Source organism: Mus caroli, unplaced genomic scaffold (genome assembly GCF_978045245.1).
Source record: "Mus caroli unplaced genomic scaffold, Mus_caroli_1 scaffold_18, whole genome shotgun sequence".
In the NCBI taxonomy this organism is placed as follows: domain Eukaryota; kingdom Metazoa; phylum Chordata; class Mammalia; order Rodentia; family Muridae; genus Mus; species Mus caroli.
In genome coordinates this window covers 31,710,526-31,733,203 of record NW_028227273.1, presented here as the reverse complement: position 1 = coordinate 31,733,203, position 22,678 = coordinate 31,710,526, and the positions used below count along the sequence as shown (strand labels likewise).

General features: G+C 41.5%; 1 protein-coding gene and 1 pseudogene across 1 annotated transcript in view; one reads left to right on the top strand and one right to left on the bottom strand.

Annotated features, from left to right (window-relative positions):
- Nucleotides 1-22,678, bottom strand: part of Fbxl17 (F-box and leucine rich repeat protein 17) — a 442,723-nt gene that overhangs the window by 122,130 nt on the left and 297,915 nt on the right. The gene's annotated exons all lie outside the window — the stretch shown is intronic.
- On the top strand, nucleotides 16,153-16,269 carry LOC115029794 (small nucleolar RNA SNORA17; annotated as a pseudogene).

Genomic DNA, 22,678 nt, shown 5'->3' with positions numbered 1-22,678 from the left:
CTAAGTGATTAACCTCTCTCTAACCCTGGTTTCTAATTTAGAAGAAGGAGCTGACAATGTCCTGTGAATGCTGCACAGGACGACATGTGTGAAGTGATTATTCTGGTGTTTAACATATATTAACAGCTCCTTAGGGTCTCTTCACGCATCAATAGAATCAAAAGCTCAATGACCTTTATCCATAAAGTATACGCAAGTCTCCTTGGATTAAATGGAGTTGTGAATATGGAAACAATGCTCACAGGGCAGGATAATATCAAAGCACATTGGATACAATGTAGTTTTAGTTGTCTTTCAGATAAATTATTGGGTTGAGCTAATAATATCATAAATATCTCCTTAAATTCGCAATAATTCAATCAGTCGGCACATCGATGTTAAGGGAATCCATGGTAACCACACAAAGTAAACATCCGCCTACGTGTCAGTGCCAGCAATTATTTGGCATTTGTTCCGTTAGTTAAACTGTGTAATAGTGTGTGAGAATCAGTTTCTGCATCCTTGACCCTTTGGAAGGCCTCTTTTTCCAGCCCAGGCTCCCTTGCAGGGAGGGGAATCTCAGCTGTGACTCTAGGCAATTCTTCTCTCTCGCAGAGCCCCTTGAGAGGTGAAGCAGGAAGTGTTGGGGAAAGTGGGAAGAATCTATCACTAAGGCTGGAATATTGATAACAATCATTTCTGTTCTGAAGACAACTGCTAACTTCTTTCACTGTTAACGGTTATTTCTCATGAACACAAAGCTATGCTTCAGACTACACCAATTCTCAGGTGCATGTAGCACAGGAGAAAAAAAAATGAGTTTTCAAATGACTTCTTACTTCAAGAAGTACACTCGTTTGCTTTTCTCTAAGATTTATATAGGAAAGCAAAGAGATTTAGAAAATAAATAACCTCAAACCAGCACAGTGTTACAAGTAAGCGCACTCTGCGTACGCTGGCAGTCCTTGCATTCAATCCTTTCCTGGGGCTCTGCAGGAGGCTTGGTTGAAGCAGACCAAAAGGTCTCCATCAGCTGACACAGCTTAGTTATGAAGCAACAGCAAGATGTAGCTGTTAAATGAATCTTAAGCTGCAGTATCAGAAAAAGACATTTTGGCGGTGGGGGAGCAGTTCCAAGTTTTATTCTGGACAATCCAGAAAACAGAAACCCAAGTAGACCATGAAGGAGCCTAAAACAGTGAGACTCTTGCCCCGCCCACTGGGACTCTGTACCTTCATTTCCTTCTGAGGGAAAGAGATTTGGAGGGTGGGGGTAATGGCAAGGAAGTCACTCAGTCCACTGGGAGCCAAGGGCCCCACTGCTGTGAAGGACTCTTTGTTACTCTGCCCTGAAGAAGGCACTGTTTCCTGAAGGACATCTTGGATGGTAGCAGCAGCTTCTGTCTGACAAGCCCAAGAAACTATGGCTCAAGGACAGGGAACATTGCACAGGAAAAACACCCTTGCTGTTCTCCTCTCATGGGAAGGGGAAAAACCCAGCCCATAGACAGTGTGAGCATGCAGTTACCACAGGTATCACACAGTCCGTTCGCCTCCACCATCCACCCTCGTTACACCTGACAAATGCCTCCTTATGGGGAATGCTGTGCTTGAATTTAACTTTATTAGACAAAATGTACAATATGGCTTCCTAAACCGAGGCCAATTGTGAAATGTTTTACATGACTGCTTGCTCTCTGTGCAGTGTTTCCAGGGTGGCAGAGTGTAGAGACCCAATTCTAATTACAATCGAGTAAGGGGTTCCATATAATGTTCATTGGGAACATTAAATCAAAGGCAAAGACGAACTTTGAGCACAAAGAGATGAAATATGTTTGAATATACAGTGTTCTCCATATAAGGTCAGAAAGGGTGTGGGGAGAAGTAGCTTTCACTGACAGTTGGAAAATTCATAAATGGATTTTCTTTTATTTGCAACAGTGAGTTGAAGGGGTGTTTGTATGCTAAGGCACACCAGGGCATACTTTACAAGATTATTGTACTGGGCCATCAATGTCTTTTCTGTACAAAAGACTTTTTATAATAGGATGTCAAGGAAATGCACCACATTCATAAAAATACAAATCCTCCAACATTGGTAATGTAAGCACCAAGTGAGTTCTCTGCCCTGGCATCCTTCGCTTGCTGCCGTCATAGGTGTGATCCCTGGCAGTAAACGCACTGTAAGAACAACCGCAGTTCAAAGTGAACATTTCTGCTGCTGAGAACCAGAGGTGAACACTCCCATTTGTTCCAAGTGCTGTCTGGCTAGACTTGGTTTATGCAGCCTTTAGGTTAACTAACAGGACACACAGACACGGTTTTACTGAGCATATATCCTGACCACAATGTCACATTAAGAAAGGAAGTGATCTGTCTTCATGCCATATTTAATAGATTTCTAGTATATAGCTCTCGGGTGCTCTTTCCAACAGGTGATAGGTTCTATTAATGTCCTGCTGTAGTCTCATAATTAAGGGTCCATTATAAACAGGACCCCAGCGGGTGGACAAAATCCATGGTCTCCATGTGCCTTGGCCCTGACAGCAACAGCCCTGTCCTTTGCCCCACCAACATTACCGGCCATGGGATCTGCTAGTTTGAGAAAAAAAAAAAGAAAAGAAAAGGAACAAAGAAAACCTTTAAACAAAGCACACTTGCAATGTTGTCTAAGGCTTCACTGCCAAGCCACTTCTACTGATCCCTTTCTTTCCCCGGGTTTCTTATTCCTTCAGTCACCTCTGTTTCCCTTTAATTCTCTGTCCCAGACAGGCATAACTGGCAGCCCTGCAGTTCTGAAGGATGCTTTTCCTACCCAGATGTGGTGCTGCCTTGCTTTTCTTCCAGCTGGGAGCTGCATGCCTTTGAGCTGCAGATTATCTATGTTTTTAAAAAACAAAACCAAAACCATTCAACTGACTTCATAATAAAAATCAACATCAAAATGGCAAAGAGGCAAAGGTCCCGGAGATGGTAAAGCTCTCCACAAAACAAACCAAACAAACAAAAACACCCAAGTCCACCAGAAAAGTCATGGGCTAAGACTGTAAATTCTGGAGTGCAATCCAAAGATTCACTTGGAGGATCATTGTAACATCCAATCCAGGAAGGGGGTGGAGTCTGGGTTGGACTGGTACTTGGCTGGGTTTCCCAGGTCATCTGCAATGCACTGTATTGTACCTGCACCAATGCACACAAGGGGTGGAAAGGGAAAATTCTAGGTCTGACACAGATGAACAGGTAAGGTACAGGGGAGAAACAGGAGAGAAAGACAGATGGAGAGACAGGTTGTATGGGCATGCTCTGGACTGATTTGTTTTAACGGAAACAAAATGAGTTTGGATCATAGAGAGAAGAATGAGAGCTGTTTCTGATCCTACAAGATGAGTGCTTTTTGTAAGTCTTGTTTTGTAAGTACCCAGCGAACATGTGTATAGCCTCAGGAATCCATATAAGTAAGGTTTTGGATTCTCCGCTTTCCCAGTCTGAACTAGCTGTATCAAAGCAGAGATGGTAAGGGAAGAAGTCACACAGGACAGTGGACTGCCGTGCTAACTGTCCTGAGGGTTGACTGAGAAACTGAAAACACTTTTGAAGAATCAGAGTTCAACTTCTATTGTACTTAATTTTCAAGCTATTATGTCTTATGAATTTATAACATAAGTTGAACATAATCCATTTGTTTATAATATTCATATACTGTGTGCTACTATTAACAAATGAGCACCTGTTGTTGCAGAGCAGGGCTGATGGGTTCGTCAGTGTGGCTGTGGAAGCCGGCTGGACAGCTTCAGGTGTCAGGTACCTATGGGTTCCTGGTCCTCGTGGGCTTTACTGCACACCACGTCCTTTCCTTGGAAACACACCCTTCCCTTTATTGGCTATAATGCAAGAATGACTTGGCTTCTTCCAAGCAAAAGAGGCTGAATAGCAGCTGAGTCCAAGTCAATTTCATATAAACTGGTTGCCATGTCATCCAGGTTCCTTCCTGCCCTACACTGAAGTTAATACCTTTGAGGTAGATAATCGCTAAGTACCTAAAGGGATGGCTTGCACACCACTCCTCACTTTAGCACCAGTCAGTACTGGCACATGCATAACTTTATCAAAGGTGTATTTGGAGGGCAAGGAGAAGAATATTTTCTACTGAGGTTGTATGTACTTTCCTAGAGTAACCTAACCTTTTGCAAAAAAATCAGAATGAATTAGCACAGCATGTATGATAACCTGCTATGTCATCACGCCAGGAGTCTGACCAATCCCTTTTCACGGAAGCCTGAAAACGTCAAGTTCATTTTCAAACTCGTGGCTAGTTTCATCTAGTTTAAACCAAAAGTAACAAAATAGGAGTTGACTTGGGGGCTTGGGGGTGAAATTCTGCAGGCCACTGTCCTTAATAGTTGATAATCCACGTGAGGCAGGCATACCACATACGGCTGTGACAGAAGAGGTGACAGATAAACTCCTGTGACCAAATTAATTGGAAATGGATGCCAAAGTCTTGTGATCCGGGTTCAGGGTTTGAGAGAATTATCTGCGCCTTTGGAGCACGCCCCGTGGAAGGATGATGGGCTCTTATGCTGTTGGCATCTGGCTGATATGGAGTGCTGCCAAGGGTCTCCAGAGAAAGCCCAGTGTTCAGTGGAGGGGGTGCAGACTACGGATCGGTTCCAGAATTAACTGGGAGAATGTTCCCGCTTTTCTGCTGGGAATGCATCAGTTTGGGATCTACTCCCCTTACATACTTCTGTGCTGTGTTTTCAGGCTGCTCTAAGGAGCCTTGAACCCTTAATCCATCTCCTGTTTTCTTCAATTCTGTCATACTGCACAGTGTTGGGTCAGATCATCTATATTTCCCACCCTCACCATTCTTATGCCCATCAGAGTGGCAAAACTGGTAACTAATTCCAAAGGGTTTTTTTTTTTTTTAAACATATCCCAATGTGTGAAGCAGTGACACCATGTAAGGGACAAATGGCAACAGCCAGAAATCTACAAATATCTGAGGAAAAGAGGCTAAGTGCTACACAGCCCAAAAGCTGTTCATTGAATGACCACATAGTATACTAATTGCTAATTTTAAATGAATCGCTATCTTTGGGTGCTTTTCTCTGAAAAACAAAAACAAACAAACAAACAAAAAAAACAGTAGTGTTTGTGAGAAGAGGGGAGGAAGGTACAGATGACCCACTTGGCGCGTGTGTTCTCTGCTGAAGTTAGAAAATGGGGACAGAAGACTTCGCTGCTTTTTGTGGAGTCTTTTAAAAAATTAATAACTTTGGAAGCTTATGATAATGCCTACTGTGGTTAAATGATGCTACATTTCTGATCAGAAATATAATTTGCACCCTTGTCTTCAGTTTACTCTACCAAGTGACCAGAATAAATGTGTAAAAGAACGACTGAGTGAATAAATAAATGAATGAATAAATAAATAATATATACCCGTAGTGGAGTAAACACTTCAGTGTCTAATACAGACTGATGCTTGCTCTATGGAGTAAAAAAAAAGTCTTTCCTTGGCAAACAAACTTTGGCAAAGATAATGTTTAAAAAAAAAAAAACCCTGAAATAGAGAATTATTCTAAAAGAGATTTCTTATTGGTATGTTTGGTTTCTATTTACAAAAGATGTCAATTCTCACAAGTTAGTCTTCTTCTTTAGAGAAGAGAAGAACATGAGATGAAATGTAAAGTCAGACAGCAAGTCATGTTAAGTTAAACGTTAGAGCTACGAACATGAAACACAGAATATTTCAGATATCGCTTTGTCTGCAATATGAATACATCTCTGGGAATTCCCTTTTATCTCATATATCTCATCTTGTGGGAGTGGTCTTTTACTATTGAAACATTTTTGTATTTGATAAACAAAATAAAAGCCAAAGTAATATTGATTTTTAACTTATACCTACTATTGGTTAATTTATTAATTTATATTTACTCTTCGCTTAAAAAAAAAAGAAAGAAAGAAGAAGAAAAAGAAAGTATACCAGAATCCTCATTTGGTAACTAAAATGGAGGCATTATAAAAGATTGTTTTTCTAGGCTTTTAATGTGTTATGTGTATTATTCTACTATTAGGAATAATAATAATAAACTCAATAACAACAAAAACAGATACATAATCATATGGGCAGGTGAGTTTTCCCTCAGTACCAAAAACTATGCTAGGGAAAACAATTTTCAAATAAAAGGAAATGTTATGAAGCAGATGCTTTGTGTAAACTCCACATACTCTTAACTGTGCCAGGGTTTAGATGAAGAAGGCTCCAGTTTCTCAGAACAGAACAGAGTCCTGGGAGCTTCTGCTATCTGCTCATTCTAGCTGCATGCTGTGGATCCAAGAAAGCAGAACCGCTTTCCTTTGAGAATAATCTTGCCTATTGTTTTTAAACATGGCTTTAGGGTGAAGATATTTAAAGTCAAGAAATTCAGTGTTTGTTAGCCGATGCCCCGCGATCAACAGCTGGGGATGAGGGAATTCGAAAGCAGCCTTGGAGTATGCGCTTAGCCATGCCCAGGAAGTTGTGGCGAGGTTAGATGGGAGTTCTTCTCCACCCCTTCCAGTGACAAAAGAGAACACTCGCACGGTTTAATTCATCATGGGACATTCAGAAGAAATGGAACTGCTGCAGAAAGCTGAGAGGATTATTTTGTTAGTGGATTATACTTTGGTTAAAAGAATAGAACATTGGGTTTATTTTATTTTTTGTATATACGTGTTTCAAAACAGGGATATAATATTCTACGAGTGATAACTTAAAATCGTCAGGGTTTTTTAAAAGCAGAGGGACAATTTTAATGCCCTTTTCATTATTTGACAAAAATAATCTTAAAAGGATCGAGTGATAAAATATCCAGAAATGCTATTCATAACATGCCTTGGGGGCAAAACATTTACAGCATTCTCAGATTGGGGACTGGCCTGAAACTACGTAAGTGTAGCGGGGCCTAGAAAGGTAGAACCGTTCAGCTTGTTACCGATCGTTCTTCTACGGCAGAGTGGGATTAATCTGGAAAGTTACTGGTCAACACTTTCTTTCCATGCCTGCAATTTAAAATTTTTTCAATCATTTTCCTGTGAAGATGTCACACAGGGTGCTGATGCTTTCATAAGCACAATCAACGCCCTTGCAGCAATGAAAAAAAATGATAGGAGTATAATCTACGGGCGGATACAAATGGTCTCTTTTCTAAATAGTTTAGTCTTAAAGACTTTTCTTGCAGGGGACTGAAGAAGTGATTCTGTTGAAGCACAGCAATGTATTTAGAGGTCACTTGTGAATGACATGCCGGGCGAGCGAGCACTGTGCACTGTGGATAAAGAACATTTGCATGGCTCATTTCTTTACCGTGAAACCATTACTTACATGAGTTAAAAGAATTAAATTATTCATCTAGATATGGTACTATGTTTTATTTTTTTAAAGATATATTAATTAAAAACTAAAGATAACTGGTGAGAGAGATAGCCAGTGTGCACTGATCTTGCATAGGCCTTAAGTTTGGTTCTCTGCTGAGTGGCTCATAGCCGTCTCCAACTCCAACTGCAGGGCATGTGATGCCCTCTTCTGTCCTGAATGCACATGCAGCTACATGCATAACCCACAGAGAGACACACTCATATACACATGAGGGAAAAGAAAATCCAATCATCAGGACAATCACAGGTTTTGTTTAGCTTGAATGAAGGAGACACTTCCCATTGGAATTTAACATCGTGATTAAAATTCCTCACAGCCAAGAAGGAAACTGAGTAGAGTTCTGTGTCAAGAACTTAATTCCTGATTACATGTGGCAGTGAGGAGGACATCCCTGCATGAGAACATGTGCAGCGGGCTGTCCTCCTCAGAAACCCAGAAAACGGATGCATTTGGAATTCATCCTGTTCCTAGTGACTCTCTGAGCTAAGAGGGAGAGACCAGGTTTCCTCTACAGGAACTGTCTTGCTTTATCTTTAATGAGAACGAACCACCACTGCCAGGCTCTATAAGGAGGCTCAGAAGTTATTTCCCAATTCCCTTGCATTTTTCTCCAGAAAACGCAGTGTATGGATTCCAGAACTGTACCCACATCCATGTGCTATGGATAAAACTTTCAGAGCTCTTTTTTTGTTTTGTTTTTGTTTTTGTTTTTTTTTTTTTTTTTTGGTTTTTCAAGACAGGGTTTCTCTTTATAGCTCTGGCTGTCCTGGAGCTCACTTTGTAGACTAGGTTGGCCTCGAACTCAGAAATCCGCCTGCCTCTGCCTCCCGAGTGCTGGGATTAAAGGCTTGCGCCACCACGCCTGGCTCCAGAGCTCTTTTCTTTAGCTCTGGAAAGCATGGTTTCTCCTGACACTTGCCAATGAGGAGAGAAGGAAGAGAATTTAATGGCTTGACCTTACTGATCATCTCTTTCAATTCAGCCTGGGCAGACACAACTGGGGCTGTTGCCTTAGGGAGCAACGGACTGTCATGGTACGGGTAGGCATGGCTTTCACTCTGACACAGTTACAGAGTTTGGCTAGAAACCCATCTACATCTCACTCTAGACAGAACATTGCATGCCACTTTTAAACAGTAGAGATCTACTCTAGATTTTGGGCCATATATGTTCACCATCACTTATCAATGAATAACCGCTTGGTGAAGAGAGACTGAGGGAGTGTGTTCTGGAATACACTGGAATTCTGGCTCCATTGGAAAACTCCATTTCAGCTTTCCTGCCTTAGTTTCCCTATCTGTGAAACAGAAATACTAATAATTCTATAAGCAGATTGAAAGAATTTATTAAATTCATAGTATGAACTTAGTGAATACGATTGATACTGTTATGTAACATAAGAAGTGTGCCGGTTTGAGTAGCAAGCAGGTAATCCACTGAGAGTACAGCGTAAACAAAAAGCTGAAAATCCTGGCCCAGCAGACTGTCTTTTGGCATCTTACACATGTATCTTCTTGGAACTACTAGGATTTGTTTCTGCCAAGAATTCTGATGTGCAATGTCATGTTGATCATAATTTTTATCACAAAATTAACACTAATTCTCAAAAGAGTGCTAAGTCCACATCTAAGGCTCACTGCCTGAACCCCTGGCTTTTGTGTAAAGAGTTAATGTTATAGCAATGTTGTGCTTTGGAGTTGGACTTATTAATAGTGTGTTTCCAGAACTGACTTCCGGAGCATTAATTAGAATGTAGCGGCTGCAGATATGGAAGCCAACAGCACAAAGGAGCTCTTCTTTCTCTTGGCTCTTCGTATGTGTTTTTCAAGTCTTACTTTCTTAGTCTCTGGTGTGTCCACCATGGCTACATAGTGAACAGGCAGACGGTGTGCGCATAGCAGGTGGAGCTTGCCAGTGGTCTTTCCAGAAGGAGAAATGGTGTAACAAACACCAGAGTTCAGGGAGTAAGGCTAAAGCTTCTATACTATTAAACACCTAAGCGATGACATGGGAAACACACACACACACACACACACACACACACACACACACAGGGGGGTAAGGGGGCAGAGACAGAGACAGAGTCATAATGTTTAAGAAAACTTATCTTGATCGGTGATATCTAAATCTAACCAATTATGAAGGCCACTCGAAGAACAATAAACACATCGAGAAAACACGGAGCCCTGGGCCAATACCTTCCTCCAGTCAAGCCTGCCCTTCTTTCTGCGTAAACCATGACAGATTTAGCATGTCTGATGTGGAGGTGATAACTTGGATACCCACTCTTCAAAACTACTGTGCATTTGAGTTCTGAAAACGTTGGGTGCACTGGCCTTGATCTCGGGATATTATCCAGGCCCCAGGCTCCACTGAAGCTGAACTGAACCATAATGCCACAGCACCTGGGGGAGTTTAATGTTTGTTTCCTAATTTTAAATTTATTTTTACTATACAGATTATATTTATGATACAAAATGTTATTTAGTATATTTAAAATGTGTAACCTTTAAATCAGGCTAATTAAGGCCTCATATACTGACCAGTTTTTCATAAGAAACATATATAAATATTTTTAACACTCAGTCTGAACTTATTATAATCTGTCTGATCTCTGTACTTCAAGACAAATAGCTCATTCCATTGTCATTGCCAGTGATGTTCAACTCTGAGTGACAACCATACATATGGATAATAATGAATTACATATGATACTTTGACAAAAGTTCATGCAAATTCCATATGCTAACCATATTAGTTAAACACCATTCTCATAGGAAGACATGGGCCTGCATATAAAGCATATCCAAATGAGGATGCAGGATTCTTAATGGTGCAAACAGAAATATCTCATTATGATGCTCACAGTTCATGTGAGGCTTAGAAACTGAAGCGGACAGTACAGTGGGTCTGCCATTTGTACTGAGCCAGAGAGAGCTAGGAGAGTCAGGGGACAGAAAGGAACTTTCCCAAACCTAGGAGGTGAGAAGAGATTTCTAGTCCTTCAGGTACAACTTGAAAATACTTCTTAGTCTCCTCGCCACCCACGTTCTAATATTCTAGGATCAGGGCACCCCATGTGTCAGCAGAGACAAAAGAAAAGGTGCCAGAGTAAGGTGAGGAACTCATTTGCTGTTAAGGAATCCAGAGCCATGACTGGAGGGGCTCTGAGCTAACACCAAGGCATGCCAGCCCCAGAGGAGGAAAGATGCATGCACGCTGTAGACCTGTGCCGAGAGCTATCTGTGACTACCTCTGTTCATGACTGATATGGTTTCTCTTCCAATGAATCCTCGGCAGAGTATGGTTTCAGGAGTCAGGGAAGATGAGTGTGTTGGTCTTGGCAATTTACTCTGTTCCTGCCTGGGTGAAGCTGTAATATATGGAAGGAAGCGAAGGCAGCCATTCCAGGGCAGCCTGGCTATATTTACCTCTCCTGGTCCCGAGACTTAATGTACTTCTTCAGACCTGTTTTTTCTTCCAGTTTAATCTCTCTCTTTGGCAGTTAGAAACTATTTATTTTGGGAGAAAAATCATCTCTGAACTGTTTATCAGTTACTTTATAATATTCTTTCCTCTGCTTGGAAAGGAGGAGTCGACGTGACTTTCCTTGAGGGATCCCGAGGCTAAAGCGTACCTTTGCCACACATAAGTATATCATTCCATTGCTTAAGGTTGGGAGATTTAATCTAATACTTAGTGAAATAGAATCTGCTGGACTAAGAATATCAGAATTTCTTTTAAATGAAGTCAGAGGACAGATTAAATATGATCTTCCTTCTTTGAACTGTCTTTAGGCTGTCTGAGGCCAGCCTAGGACTATACAAGTCCTTGTTTCAAAAACAAACAAACAAACAAACAAACACAAAAACAAAAAAAACAAATTTAAAAACTAACCAATCTCCTAAAATTCTTAAAATAAAAATTATATACACACAAATACAGATATACACAATGACAACACCTCCCCTTGTGAGACTTTTAAAAATAGTATATTAGAGCAGGTATATAGGCCACTGAATTTTGAGATTTTTCTCATAATAAAAATGAATTGGACAAAAATGTTTTCACTTTGAGTATACTGTTAAATGATGGTGGAGTTCATTTTCTGTATGAAAGTATTATATATCACCAAATATCCTGGCCTGATGTAGAGAGGATAGTGTTAAATATAGAACAAAACACTTTTTTCTCCTAATTTTCTAATACAGCTTATCAAAGTAGGCTATGATTTTCCAATCTCTATCATTACGTATTTAATATTTGAGAATCTTGTTATTCTCACACAGATTTCCGCTTGTTCTTCTGCAGTGAAAAAGTTAATAAACTTTATAGACATAGGAAGAATTGTATATGTCTGTTCCGAGTGTGTTTTGGTGGATAAAATTCTAAACCCCAAATCCATCAGAAGTAAGGAAAGTAACAGAAATTCCAGGCAGCCATCATGTAGCCCCACTGGCTTCAGTAATTAACTCTAACCCAGCTCACCTGCTATTTGCCCTACCTGGTCCCTGCATTAGGGCACACAGCCTTGGCTGGCTCAAAGCAAACAGTAGAGAGCATGCCATTCAAGCCCTTAGCCTGAATCTGAAAAATTAATGATTTTCTCTTTCAAGATCTCTCTCTCTCTTGTGTTTTCTCCTTCCTATTTTTCCCATGTTTTAATCCACGCATAAGTTAAAGCAAGAAGAGGCTCTCTTCCTTCCCTAAGGGGAGGAAGTTGGTGCATGACCGTTCTCTACAATGTGTGTGCTTCTGATGGGCTCTGCTCTTCCTCTTTTAAACAGACTTGAAACTGAGAAGTTAGAATGACTGGCCTCACCAATGTCCCATAGAATAAGTTCAAGGCAAACAGACTTATGCAGAACTTCTAATGTCATGGCAAGCCTAGTGTCAGGGCAGCTTCTCTTAGTTTTCGGCTTTCTACAGAAGAATTTGGACACAAAAGCCAAGACTTACAGGAATGGGAACATTTCTTATATTTTCTCCAAGATACTTATCTAATATTTTTTTCCTAGAGTTTTTCATTTGAACGGTACTTACCTTTGTAGTGGCGAGTACTGGCTGTCATATGGAAGCTTCTAGAGTCACCAGGGAGGCTAACATCCAGGGAAGCTTGTGAGGTAATTTACAGACTGAGTTGAGTGAGGTGCGGTGTCCTGGGCTGCATACAGAGGAGCCGCTGAACTGGGCACCACCAGACGCCTCTACCCACTTCCTGCAGGCTTCTGCTGCCACTGCTGCCACCACTGTTTGCCATGAGTGGCCTTATCCCAAGGAATAGAAAATGGAAGCAGCCTGCTTTCTTTAAGTTTCTTTCTGTCAGGCATTTTGTTGCAGCAACAGAAAATAACTAATACAATACTGGAAAAGACTAATATTTTATTGTCACTGATCAGACATTTCCTGGTCAAATCATAATTTGTCTATGTCATGGCGCTATCTAACAAAGTATAACAAATAAAACAGAACAGTGTGTAAGTAAGAATCTATATCTGATGTCATACTGGATTGGTTTTATTGACATCTTTATCCCACTCAATCAACCTCTTAGAGTGATGCCCTCTTCTTAAGGACACAGGTTCCCTTCAGAAGCACTGTAATCAGGGCCATGTCACACAGACTTAAGAACTGGACAGTAACATGTTCTAAAGTATGTTAAAGACCACACTGAAGACATGATTAATTATACATATTTAAAAGTTAAGTTTCATGGTAAGATTGTGTCTCATAAACCAAGAAGACTTGGGCAAAATACCAGACACACCAACCTAAACTAGACTGCTTCTTTTGATTATCACAGGTAGGAGTCAGTTCCATTAAATGTAAGAGATCACTGCCAATACTCTTTAAAAAAAACTCTCCATGTTGATATCAAATAACAACAAATGTTTTTAAAGTTGAATTTTAAAAATTTAATAAGATAATTTTCTCTATTAATATCATTATTTTAAGTCAGAAAATTTTTCAGTAGGTCTAAATCCTTTTATGTTGTATATTTATGTAAGTGTATATATTCATGGATGTGTGTGTGTGTGGTCAGCCTCCTGTACTTCCCTTGAGATCGTGAGTAATTAACTCATAGTTTACCGTCAGGTTAAAATTATTGCTAGAATTACATTTTTTCTTGTGGTTCCAAAGAACCACAAGACCCCACAGCCTTGGGCACAGAAAGCTGTACTCTACTCACTACCCATCTTCCTTCCCAGCACTCGTGCTATACACTCCCCACAGTCAACAGAGCAGGAGTAACTTACATAAAGCATGGGATTTCTATAATGTCCCAATAACCTCTGCTTGGATGAGTCATAATTCTGCCCATCACTGGAACAGGAAATAGGCGAAGCTGAAATGTTTGTTGCTCTGGGTACTACTATTGGATTATGTTCAGCTTCTCAAGTTGTGTGTTTACAGTAGATGAACATTTTCTCTATTATATACCATACACTAATAACAATTTTTGAAAAGTTAAAAATTAAATTATCTTAGAGCATTATACATGTCACTTAGAATACTCTGCTGTTTGGGTACTTTATAAATTAAACAAAACTGTCATATTCATAGATACACATAAAATATAGAGCTGAATCTTATCAGTGCAGTCCAAGGCTAATTATTTCACATTAAATCTGAATACATGTTCTGGGGAAAAGGTTAGGGATAATACTGCACACATCTTAGCTTCTGCTACACGAGCTCTTTCCAATTCGAAAATTAAACCATGAGAAGATCACATGATCAAAAAACATGGGTGTCTGTCTCATCAATTCCAGTATGCTTTATTTGAAAGATAGACCAAATTCTCCTTTCTTAAAAACCAAATGTCCCTGGAGAATGTGTGCACATCAGTGTAACTGTACCCTAATGAAATTTCTGAAGGCTTTAATAAATTATTCACGATCTTAAAATACTTACTTTTGAAAAATGATATGAGTTTCATACTCAGAAATTCAACTGATCTGGTCTCATTTAAGGTTTAATTTAATAATATTATCAAATCAAATAAATACTATTAAATAAATTAAATAAATAGTATTACACCAATCAGCATTTAAATTAGTTCTGTGAAACCTACTTAAAGGCATTTAAAAAAAAAAAAACACAACAACTGCTGTTGTTAAACAGAGTAAAGCTTCGGGACATGGAGTGGAAAATGGAAACATGGTACAAGGAGAACATAAAGATTTGAAAAACTCAGACTACAAGGCTGGTGACATGCAGTCCGAACCTGAGTTTTTAACCTAAGTCCACTCCAGCACCATCCTTCCAGCTACTGGCAGATGTGCTGAGACAGAGGCGGGTGCTGCTGTATGACACAAACCTCAGTATCCTACCCATGAGTTGATGCCCATAGATTTCGATAAGGGCCCTCAGGCTTCATCACAGACACCAGTCTCAACTGTGGAGAATTCCTATGGAAACCCAGCCTGTCTTTGCCACACCAGCCTAAACTCTTCATTCTCTCTGAAACCTCCTGATGACTCCTCAACTTTCCTTCTCTGCTCGTCTATGGTGTTATAAAGATAATCCATATGACAGTTAAGTTCTCCATCTTGTTTGATGGGATGAACAGGTTCAAGGCAAATTATAGCTGCTGCATATCCTCACTTTAAAACTGCCTCATCAGAGGCAGGTGGATTTCTGAGTTCGAGGCCAGCCTGGTCTACAGAGTGAGTTCCAGGACAGCCAAGGTTACACAGAGAATCCCTGTCTCGAAAAAACCAAAAACCGAAAAAAAAAGAAAGAAAGAAAGAAAGAAAGAAAGAAAGAAAGAAAGAAAGAAAGAAAGAAAACTGCCTAATCAATTCCAGCGTTTATTTATGTGACTAATTTAGAGTTCAAGAAAAGGTTCAGAGCATCTAAACAATCCCCTTATCTTCATATACATGCTTAGATACGTCATGATTTACTTCAAAGCAATTCAACCCTCTGCCTTCAAGCACACACAGATTTGGAAAAAAATGGAATAATTGTCTGAAAAATCCATGAGGACTTTCACATGTCCTCACTCCCAGCTAGTGCCCAGAGTTGGGACTAGACCTCTCTTCTGCAGGCTTCCAAGTCTCACTGAAAACAAGCTCAGGGCTTTGGGTGTGAGCGGTACTCACTAAACAGCTAGCACAGAGCCAAGAAAAGGATGTGGTTAAGGGTCAAAGATGAAGGTAAATCCAGATTATGCTCCCCTTGCTATTTATGTTTTCTCCCCAGGCAGCAGAGGGCACATTTCTGTATGAACCTAACAGTAATAATAAAGATATTCAAGCTCTACAGGGCTGGAGAGATGGCCCAGCAATTGAGAGCATTGGCTGCTCCTCTAGAGGACTGGAGTTCAATTCCCAGCACCCACATGGCAGCTCACAACTGTCTGTAACTCCAGCTCCATGGATCCATCATGACAGACATGCATGTGGTGCACATATCTACATGCAGGCAAAAATACCCGTTCACATAAGTAAAATAAATCAGTCTTTTAAAAAAGTCTACAATTGTAGACTAAAAGAGCCAATAAATACTGAACTACCAAGATGCAATCAATAAATATTCTAATAATTCTCCATCGATACATAAGCAGGTTCATCACAGAGCAAAGCCCACACGTCACACATGCCCACCCTGCAAAGTGAGGCTAATCCACACAGTGACTGTGGCCCTTCCAAGCACTTCAGCGAGGGACTATATTTTCTACTACTTATTATGTTAACAGTACCATGGCAAGGACTTCCTGAAAACATCAAGAATTCATTATCCATGCCCCAGAAGGTGTGGCTGCTATGTCACATGTCAGTAGGCGGGAGAGAGGAGAGAGGCTGCATCTATGCTGTGTTCTGACCTAGGGACATGGGGATGATTAGTAACCCAACATTCCCTGAAAAACAGCAAGTCTGAGATGAGCACAGGGGGAGAGATCGTGCTCAAGACGACCCCTGCCTGGCAGCATAATGCACGAGCAGGGCATAGCACCCCTGGGGTGACCCCAGACACGCAGACCCCGGCTGCCACTAAGAGGAGCAAGTAAGTGATAGAAAGATGGGAGAGAGAAACAGAAGGATGTGGGTGGGCACAGTGAAGAGAGGTAGAACTGGAGACTCAAAGGTAATGCCACCTGGGACCGTGGTGGAATCCTGGCTTGTGCTGCCACCAGGGGCCACATTTAGGTCCGTGGCAGAGATCTGTGACCACCAAAGGCCACGCAGATGTCCCTAGTCTGGGCTGTCTTCTGGTGATATGCTGATGCCTGAGGGCTTTGTAGAACTGGCCCTACCTCTCACCTGAGTGTCATGGAAGAGCTGGCCTTGGGGCCATAAGAGCTGAGCACACCACTAGGCAGCTGTAGTTTTCAGGAGAGCAGCCTAGCACATTGTAGGAACGTGAGCCACCCCTGAGGATGTGAGCAGTGGAGAACTGACTATACCTCTCATCTCCCATGTGGTGGCATTGTCTAGGGAGAGACCCCTCGCCTACCTTTGCCCTCACCCCCAGGGGCAGAAGATGGGTCATGAGAACAGGAGAGCAGGCCCTGCACCTCACCTGGGCAGCACAGCAGATCTGGCTCTGGATGTGGGCTTCGGGTGACCTGGGATGGGAGAGCCAGCTCTGCTGCCTGACAGCTGTGCAGTGGAACTGATGCCTTTCTCCCCTCCCTGGTCCCTCACCATCTATGGCAGGCTGCACAGCTGGGGGTCATGAGAGTGGGAGAACTGGCCATGGCCCTCGCCGGCTGCAGCACTTGGTAGAGCAACAGGGTAGACCTGGCCCAGGTAGCAGGGGTTGCTGGTGAGCTGACCCTGAGGGCATGAGGGCAGGAGAGTCAGCGGTGGGCTGAGCAGCTCAGATAACTCTTAGGTCCAGATCCAGGTCACTGAACTGGTCTACCAGAACACCTGCCCCACTGAGGAACTGCTGGAGTGAATGAAGGTGCCGGCTAGTCCTACAGATCCCCACAATACAGGGCAGCAAGCCAGAGGCCTTGTACCAGACTAATAAGTCACTGCGATGAACATTTGCAAGCAGAGAAGTCTATACTGGGGGACGCAACATGACACACTGAAGTTTCCACAGCTAAGTATTTTTTTCTCTCTTGGTGAAGAGGTTGCAATGGTAGAGGCCAGGTGCAAGCGGAGGGAGACATGAGTGGGACTGGGGTGTACAATGTGAAAGCCACAAAGAACAAATAAAAAGTTACAGAAAAAGATTTCATTATCCTCCAAATAAGCCAGGAGTCACAGAAGAGGGCAGCAGCTCATGATGCCCCTTTTATTTCTGTCAGCTTTTCCTCTGAGGTATCAGATGCACAGTCGGCTGGATTTATAAATGACAGAAGAGCTGAGAACAAAAGGAGGAGGTTATAAAAACAGGAAGACCTTGGAAGGCTGGAGAGGGAGGCAAACTTAAGTTTCTAACTAGGGAGATAAATAAATATTCCAGTCACCAGTGTTGTAAAACAGATTAAAATCTATGTTCGGTGGCTGGTTTCATGTTTGCCACAAAGAAAGTAACCGCCAGTTATTTTCATATTTTATGAAATTATAATGAATCTGGTAAAGGCAGTGAACCTAGAACTGGCCCACCCAGCACAGGCATCGTAAGCCCACACAGTTATGGAGCACCTGATACAAGGGCAGCGCGGACTGACAAGGGCCAGGAATGCAATACAGACCATGTATCAGTAGTATGAGAAAAAATATTTCCTAGGCAATATAAGTTGATTATTGGGCTGAAATGACAGTAGTTTCACTATATTGCATTAAATGCTATTACAATGACTCTTACTAGTGCTTGTTCACTTTTTTCAATGTGATGACTAGAAAATTCTAAATTACCTACGAAGCTCTCGTCTGTGACCTGCATTATATCTCTGAAGGGCGAGGCTAGCTTACAGTGAGAACGAGACATACTGCACACCAACAGCAATACATAACAAGTACTCTCTTTAAACAGGAAAGGGTAAATTTCATTAAGAATTCCACTGGCAAATTGGGATTGAGAAACAGATGTTTATGTGATGGTAAGCAGAATGTAATTAGCATGTTAGAGAGCTACATTAAACATTTTTACCTTTTAATATCAATGTCCGCAGATCTATGATTTAAGGAATTTAATTCTAGGGGTTGGGGAAATGGCTCAGTGAATAAGGTGTGTGAGAGCCTGGGTTCTCAGAACCGAAGATTCCAGAACCCTCCAAAGAGCCTAACATGGTAGCCTGTCCCTGTAATACCAGCACTGTGAGGAAGGAGACATGGATCTTCTCAGAAAAAGCAGAAAAGGCCAGCTCCCGGCTCAGTGAGAGACGCCGTCTCAAACCAAAGGGGCAGGCTGGTACAGAAGACTCTTGAAGTAGTCCATTAGTCTATAAATGCACCAGCACTGGACTGTGTGTGTGTGTGTGTGTGTGTGTGTGTGTGTGTGTGTGTCTGTGCTGTCCCCAGGATCAGCTCTCCCATGATGCTCAGGTGTGGCTTAGGGTCAGTTCTACAAAGCCCTGAGATATCAAGATATCAGTCCAGATCAGGGATGTAAGTCTGCCTGGCCTTTGGTGATAACAGATCCCTGCTGCTTCAGGGATACCACCACCTTGCCTTTGTTCTTATTTACTAGATACAAGGCTAATGTTTTCATGATTTCTAAATTATACAAATTCTCTGTCTCCCTTCATCCCTCCCTACCTGTCTCTCTCCACAGAAAGAAGATACAAACAAAAGGAGGCAGACTTGTTTCTATGTCCATGGCGTCTCAACACACACACACACACACACACACACACACACACACACACACACACACATCGCTCAACTCTAAATATAAATTCATATAGATTTATTTGGCTATAAATTCCTCATTCTAAGAGTTTCCCAACTGAGCCATTTTGACTTTTAAATCCTGAGTACCATATCACAGTAGGTAGGTGTCAACAGAATAGCACCGTGTACCACACAGACGCACTCCTAGGAAACCCTTCTGCATACAATTCCACTGTCATCACTAATAATGGTTTCCTTGCTAACCTCTTCCCCGTGACACCTATTTCCTATACACTGCTGACTTTGCCTCTGGAAGACAAACTTGTTTTCTCACTTTCTGCCTGCGCTGTCAGCAACTCCTAAATTTATAGCAGAAAGTCTAACTGCAGTAAAGCTTTTAACATTGCATTCCAAATCACCTATACCCACCATTTCTGAACTTGCCAATATCTAGTCTGCTACTGCACAGGATGTCTTACCCGTGAAGGAGTGAGCTCACAGCCCGCCTCCTCTGCATGCCTGCGTCACATGTAGGCTAGTGATCTTAGGATGGCCTTCTCTGTGCTATGCAGGCGGCTATGAGATGTATTCACATGTCCCACTCATATTGAATTGTGAGGGTCTGCTACCTAACGAAGATCATTTTGAGAGCAAGTAAGAAGGATAACATTAAGAATAAAATTTTATGCTTTTTTTTCCACATGGATATGCAGAAGCTAAATCGGTACTCAACAAATAACAAAAATATCTGATTACTGTTAAAAATTTAACTTACAGATTTGGTGGAAACATAGATTTCATAGCATCATTTGCACTGAATAAAATCTCTACCCTCAAGTTGTACAGTCTCAAGACAGCCAAAAAAAGGTATTATACACCACGTACCACAAGCCAAACTCACTTTCAGCTTCTCCAGAGATCCTTCACTGTTTTAATGTAAATTTTAAAACATTTAAAAAAAAACAATTCTATTCTTAAAATGTCTTGTGAGTGAAGCCATCTATTAAAAAGATCTTCCTTACAAAAATAATTTGGTTACAAAAAAAAAAAAGGAAAAAATAGTACAACAAATTATTTTAATGTATTTAATAGTAATGTCAAATATAACACAGGCTATGATTCTCACACTAAACAAGTGTCCACTTTCACTTATCTTCCAGTATGAAATTATGAAATTGTGTACATATGTTCAGTAAACTAATTTGCAAATATAAACCCCAAGATGCTAATGGCATTAGCATGTTGATCTCGAATCCCTACATGGCCCCAGGATTCATGGAAGAGCAATTCCTTCATATGTAGTGGCAGATTTACCCAGTTTTATAATTTCATTTTTTGTAACAACTGTCAAGAATTTACTAGTAGGGATCCAATTTAGAGAAAATAAAATTATTGGTTATGAACCAAAGATAGTTTATATGGATGTTTCAGCTACAGAGTTAGGTTAAAGGAAATAAATTTTTCACTTAGTCAAATATTTATATCTATACTACTAAAATCTACATTACTATTGTAATGAGAATTCATTTTAAAATCTGTAATGATAAGTCACTTAATTTGAAATGTATTTCATTTTGGAGATTTGGTTTCGACTTGTCATGTTGATGAAAATGCATTACATCATGGAAATGAAATTACAGAATATTATCACATAATGAGAGTTACCTGTACACAGAGCATGTTTCTCACCTTTTCAAGTCTGGTGAATTTCATGAAAAAACCGTGAATGAGGCAGGAGGACAGTGGGAAAAAATGACAGTCACACAGGAAAAGGAGAAGACTCTCAGGCTGGGGGAGAGGAGAGCATGGGGCCAGCTGTGGGCCAGTTTCCTCATAAGAGAAATGGTGGCCTCAGAGGATCCAACATTTTCTAAGAGTCAGGAAGGCTGGAAAACCTTCCAGCCCAATCCCCTCTGATGCCACCAGAACTTCCGCCTTCCATGACCTTAGAACTGGGAGGCATGCTACTGAGAGACGCTCCCTGGTAGGAGCCGTAGCACATCCTGTGACATTCCTGCAGCCATCTCCACTGCCAAGCCTGTTAGCTAGAAAGGCTTTACTCTGCTTCGTCACGCCGGGCCCAGCCTGCGAGATCCTAGGTAACCTACACAGAGGCTTGGAGGTGTTTGCTGAACTCAAGACTTTCATATACGAGTGTTCTATGTTTGTCTGGGGGAGAGGAGCCAGCACTCTGCCAGTCTCTCCGGGCTAGCAAAGCCACAATGGTACATTACTGGAAAACGGGGGGTGGGGGGGGGTGGGGATAAATTGAAGGAAATCTCAGAATGAAGGAAATCTAGAGTGGCCTGGTCCTGTGTGTGAGGCCTCAGGCCAGAGCCCAGCCAATCCCGCCTGCATCACCAGCTTCAGCAGATGGTTGAGTGTCACTAGGGTCACAGTCACTGGCTGTGGACAAGCACGCATCTCCTAATACCTACATGATTATTTTAAAGTCCAATCTGAAGCTGCATGGAAACTTCCAACAATGGGCAGAGAGCTAACGAAATCTCCTCTCTCTGCATCTGAACCTGACCTCTGGCTAACTTCCCAAACCTGTCTCCACGATAAGTACAGACATATATCGATTGTGTTGTCGAAAAAACACTGCAGATGGAAGCAAAGGCTCTCTGCCTGGTTGGATGTCACTGAGAGAGCCATTGGAGTTGTGTCTCTGAACTAAATAAACCTTGTAGGGACGTAAGCAGCAATGGGCCTCTCCTCTGTTAGGTGTGTGGGTAAGCTGAGGCACAGGCCATGCAGGTTCCTACAGAAGGGGACTGCAGGTCAATGCCCTCTAGCAGGTTGACGCTAGCCTTCAAGTATACTGACTGCATTGTTCCAAGGTGCCCCCTAATGAAGAACAATGCCTGAGGGTACTCAGGGCACCTGGATGTTTAAATTTTAACATTCCTTTTGATCTTAGGGCTTCAAACAAGCCAGGATAAAGAATCCAATTCTTCTTTTCTTTTACCTTTTAATTGCCTTTAAAAAAAAATAAAGGTTTACTATGTAAACTCCATCTGCCATCAAAACTGGGATCCTCCTGCCTCCACCTCTCCAGTAAGGACTACAGATGTATGTTATGATACCTGGCCTACAACAACATATAAAGGCATGCACAATTGAATATATTTTATTTACTCATCTAAAAGCATAGCCGGGCGTGGTGGCGCACGCTTTTAATCCCAGCACTCGAGAGGCAGAGGCAGGCGGATTTCTGAGTTCGAGGCCAGCCTGGTCTACAAAGTGAGTTCCAGGACAGCCAGAGCTATACAGAGAAACACTGTTTCGAAAAATCAAAAAAAAACAAAAAAAAACAAAAAAAATAGAAAGTTCATTATAGCTCTTTTGTGACAAAGATTTCCCTACGGCTGCCCATATTAGGAAGTTTCTAATCCTCACACCCTCCACTGACATCTCTGATTAGGAAAACTATACTTGGTGTAAATGAATGCTTGGGAGGCTGGCACCTGTTTTTCCAAGAGTACATTATGCTGGGCTGGTGAGGGGATGGACAGACATGCCAGTCTGGTAG